Source organism: Carassius carassius, chromosome 31, assembly GCF_963082965.1.
Source record: "Carassius carassius chromosome 31, fCarCar2.1, whole genome shotgun sequence".
Lineage (NCBI taxonomy): Eukaryota > Metazoa > Chordata > Actinopteri > Cypriniformes > Cyprinidae > Carassius > Carassius carassius.
The window spans coordinates 11,592,487-11,597,935 of NC_081785.1; positions in this window are offsets into that span (position 1 = coordinate 11,592,487).

Sequence of the window (5,449 nt, forward strand, 5' to 3'; positions counted from 1 at the left end):
TTTAAAACAAAATTGAATGATTTTAAAGGAGCTATGTGGAGGTTTTTAATAAAAAAAACCCTTTAAGATAGAGTTTTCATTTGTACATGTATGAGCCAACCATGATGTAAAAAAAAGAATGACACCTCGACTGTCCACCACGGTTGCCTCTATCAGCCTGTAGGCTCAATTGTGTGTGGAGGAGTCGGGCCCGAATTGGAGCGAAAATTCACAAAATGTGACGTCATGCGCGTTCTCGTCTACTTGGGCTTACAACTGTACGGCACACCAGCCATTATAGTAAGCAGCGGCAATAATTTCAAATGGACTCTGTGGATGGAAAGAAGCGACCAGCCTCCAGCACAATTCAGACACCCACGGACACTCCTCGTGAGTAAAAAAGAAAAGAGCGGGCGCACTGAAAACGAGCATGAGACTGGCTGCAGTTCCTCTAACGGCCACTGGTGTAAGTAACGGTTAGAAATTTCAGAACCTACGCAATGCTCCTTTAAGATAGTTGTCCTTGTTTGTAGTGTAAAGACTTACACTAAACCTAGTAACTTATTGATATTTCAAAAACTGAGGGCCGAGGCTTTGTTCACACTGCATGCAAATCCGCTTTGCTTTTCAAATCTGAGTTTTAGGACAGACTGTTTACACATGTAAGAGAATTTATTACACAATAACAGAGTTGTAGAAACTGGTAACTTGGCCTCTGCTCATGACACGACACAAGCATCGAGAGGCATTTTATGTGTTCAGGAATATATCCTAAAATATTATTTTTAAAGTTTTTGAAAGAAGTCTCTTATGCTCACCAAGGCTGCATTTGTTTGGTCAGAAAAACGGTAATATTCTGAAATATTATTAGAATTTAAAATAAGTGTTTTCCATATGAATACATTTAAAGATATAGTTTATTCTTGTGATGGGAAAGATGAATTGTCAACAGTAATTTCTTCAACTTTTTAATTGAATGCATCCTTACTGAATAAAATAATTCTTTTATTTAAAAAAAGAAATGATACTGGAGTCTGGACCCAAATTTTGAACCGAAGTGTACATGTTGTTGCTGTTGAAAGTAGACTCTAAAAAAACAATAATAATAATAAAGCTAATTGAGTCAGATATGCAAAAAAATTTAAATAGAAAAATGATTTTGCTGCCAGTCTGAAGAAAGCCTAAGATGCCTAATGAACCAAAGACAAAGACCTTGCGAACATGACACCGTGGATTCCTGTAGGGATTCTTGTAGTCCTGCTCACAGTGTTTAATGATTATGAGATGTTTTATGTCCATATCTCAATCGTTTCTTTCACATTTATACTGAAACCAAGCTATTATGTTTGATTTCTGTAAAAACTACACACTAAACAAAATGTTTTGATGATTTTTATCTGGATATCTAAGGAAGAATTGTAGGGGGCTCTGGCATATTTTCATTGCTTCTTTGATCTTCTAATGGCTTCTGCAGTTTAAATACTTCTCTGTGTGAAGAATCACCATCTTACATTACCCTTGGAAAAAAAAGATTAAGTTTTTTTGATTTATGTTTCTTTAATTAGTTTTGGAGACTGTGCTGTGTGAGCTCCATTTCAATGTAAAAAAAAACCAAAAAACAAAACGGTACTTGAAAATGCTTTTCAAGTGTTTTAGTGAGTTCATGACTCAAATCAAAATGCTCATCCTCTGTTAATTTAATTATGATCTAAATATAATGGAATTTAGATTTATTGTTTTATAATTTTATGAATTATTTTCTTTATCTTTTGATTGTGATTCAGAATAAGGTCTTTTTCTTAATTATGTTTCAGACATTTTTAATTCCATCCTGTGTATGTCTGCATACTTTTTCAGACCGAACTAAGCAAAAGTGTCTTCTATTCCTTTCAGATCTTTGCTGAAGAAGAGCCATATGTAGTAAAGCTTGTTCTATTTTGTAAAACTGAAGCAAGTTTTACAATAAGTTAATTTACAGATCTGAATAAATTTTTTCTTTCAATTGTACATATTTCTGTACATATTTGATGTTAGACTGCTAGACTACTTTCACCAACTTTTCTTCGATTTATATGCCCCCCCCCCTTATTGCATTATTTTAGATAAATTTAAAATTACAATTACAAGAAATATATAAATATTATATATATATATATATATATATATATATATATATATATATATATATATATATATATTAAAGGAAACGATTTGTACCATTTTCCAGGATGTTGTCTTTGGTTACAATGTAAATAATTTGACCTTGAATAAATACTTGCTACTTTCAGCATTTGACTGTTTTATAACGTCCTCTGTGATTCCAACCTACTTGCTTGAAAGTTGTTCGTGTGAAACTACAACCGTTTGACGACTCCTTGAAATCAAAATGTAACTTTAAGTAAATATTTGTTGTCTTTGAAGCATCACTATAGATTATGTATAGAGTTGTCCAATCAAACGCTATCTAGAATGTGAACACCACATGCAACCTTCAAGGCCTTTGTTACTTTTTAATATTTTATTATAGTTATAGAAACACATTTCTCTCTCTCTCTCTCTCTCTCTCTCTCTCTCTCTCTCTCTCTCTCTCTCTCTCTCTCTCTCTCTCTCTCTCTCTCTCTCTCTCTCTCTATATATATATATATATATATATATATATATATATATATATATATATATATATATATATATATATATATATATATATATAGCAAACTGTTTTGATGTTTCCTGCATGTCAACATTTTCAAGGAGTCTTTTTTTTTTTTTTCTTTAAAAAATTATTTTGAACATGTCATGCTGGGACTGTACTCAAGGCAACACCGATAAATGATCAAAAGAAATCTCATTCACAATTGAAAAGCAAAATCTCCAGTGACTGAAGGTCATATCTTGTGTTCTCTGCATGAATTTTGTCTTTAATATGCTCAAGGTCTGTGTATAATATGTGCTGTGAGCCTCCCTATTTATTGTGACCGCTCGACTTGAAGGTCAGAATTGTATTGACACTTTAAAAATGTTTGGATATTTTCATCCTAAAGCACATCTGTGTGAAAACAGATTTTTCCTGCGTCTGTCACGATGCATGTTTGCCAAACAACAGTGTTTCACCTTGTAACATTCTCAGTTTTGTCATGTTATGTTTCGACAGTTACACAGCTGGTTTCCAGAAGAGGGCACTACGGCTCAGGTTCATGTCCTTTCAGACAGTGTTTTTTTTCTTTTCTTTTCTTTTCTAAGGGCTCTTTGCTAAACTGCTGATGTCTATACTCACCGTATAGGACTTTTTAAATCATGCTCGCTGCTGCTGCTGTCCTGCTGACAGTGGTGATTTATGCTATTCCACCTTTTCAGATGGGTTTTACGATGAACAAACCCCATAAATGTAGTTTGCTTAAGGAGCTGGACCCCCTTCATCCAATTTGAGACATTTGTTGCCATTAAAAATCAAGAGCTGTCTCCACCTGGCAGTGCTGTGGAGTTCAGCGCTCCTGAATCTGACCTTAATCTTCTGAAAGCATGGAGTTCTGATAGAACTCTCTCCTGCACTTAAGAATACTTTCTTCTCCTTCCACATGACTGCAGAAGACAGGTTGCGGTTACAGCGTGACACTCAGCAGCAGGACCGTTTGGATCAGATGTTGTGCTGTAAGGCCAGAGGCTTGTTCTGCCCTGGTTCTCACTGGAGGGTCACTTACTCCAGGGTTCAACAGTATAATATCTCCCAGGCGCTGTGTGTTCTCTCTGTGAAATTAAATGGCTCTGCAGGGCATCGCTCCTGCGTTTTCGTGTCATAGAGATGACTTGTATGGATTTTCAAAGCTCTATCACATTCTGGTGAAGTATATTATTTTGTGAAATCATATGATATGTAGAGTGATGTCTGGTGAAAAAGGGGCAGGTAAGGCTGGATTGTCAGTTCTTTTAAGATTCAGTGTCTAATCACTGCGGACTGTTTTAGTAGGCCTACTTGACATTCAACAGAAAGTTGCTTATTAATGACATTTGCTTGTTAAGATAGGGATTGTACAGTCAGTCGATCGTTATCGTAAAAAAATAAACCAAACCGGGTGATAAGCCCATCAGTGTGGTAGCATCTTAAATTTAAAGCTTAAGAAAACCAGTCCTAGACGAGAGACATCAAAAGAATAGTTGACCCAAGAAATGAACATTGGCTGAAAATGTAAGATGTCAGAATGTAGATGAGTTTGCTTTTCATCTGAACACATCTGGAGAAATTTTGCATGTGCTCACCAATGGATCGTGTGCAGTGAATGGGTGCCGTCAGAATGAAGGTTAAAAGAGAAGAGAAAACATTACAATGATCTGTAATCCACACAACTACAGCAGAACTACAAACGTCTCGTGAGGCAAAAAGATGGATGTTTGTAATAAATCTAATAACGCTTCTTCCAGTGGAAAAAGTCCTTCTCTTGTCCTCTCACATTAAAATCATATTTATTTAGACCTGTTTAGGACTGCTTTAATATGACAATGACCATTGTATATAGAATCCTTATAACAATCATTATAACGTATTAATCATATTAATTCCAAAATCCTTAAGAGATAAAAAATGGACTAAAATGTCACAGTTGCTGAGATGATTGGATGACACGATGAGGGGAATTTGGACTACCTCACTAAATACAGACCCATGCAGGCAGAATTTCTAGCCAGATGTAAAGAAGGGAATCAATGACACAAATGTTTTTAGATGCTAAGCCGTATGTGGCCCTAATTAGAAATGGAGATAAATCAGAGGTAAGAGTGTAATTTGGCTGATCAATGAGACACAAGCTGTTAAACAGCTGTCAATCACAGTATGTTCTGTCAAACATGTTGTTTCTCATATAATGAGTTTGTTGTGTCTTGCGGTTCATTCTCAGTTAAATAGGGGAGCTGTTTCATTAATTACAGAGTCTGAGATTCTATCTAAACTCGATTTTTTCGATTCTAAACTTGAAAATAAACAGATTTTTTAACAACTGGAACTGAGAAATATTTTAAATCCTGCACTATTTATAGGTCACTATTGAAATAAATACATTAATGACAGATAATGAGACTCTTTGGACAGATTATCAGATGTAATTGCATCCACTGGAGCTCAAGATGCTCTATGGATAATCTTAAATCATGTTTGAGAACACGATCATCAGGACTGACAAACATGTGGTGCTCATTCAGCTCAAATGCTGCTGCCATCAAAATAAAACACATTCTGAAATTCTTTTAAATTATTATTATTTACTTCAATTGTTATACTAATAGAACTTGTAATGAAAAGATAAAAAGGTATTGCATTTGAAAAATTGCAAAACAAATGCATTGTCAATAGTGGCTTCAGAATTTTGGACCCTACTGTATATTTAAGTTCAGTTGTGTTCCACTAGCGCCTGTCTGATGCCTGCTGAATGAGTGGAAATGAAATGAAACCGATCAGCAAATTGAAATCTTTAAGGGCTGA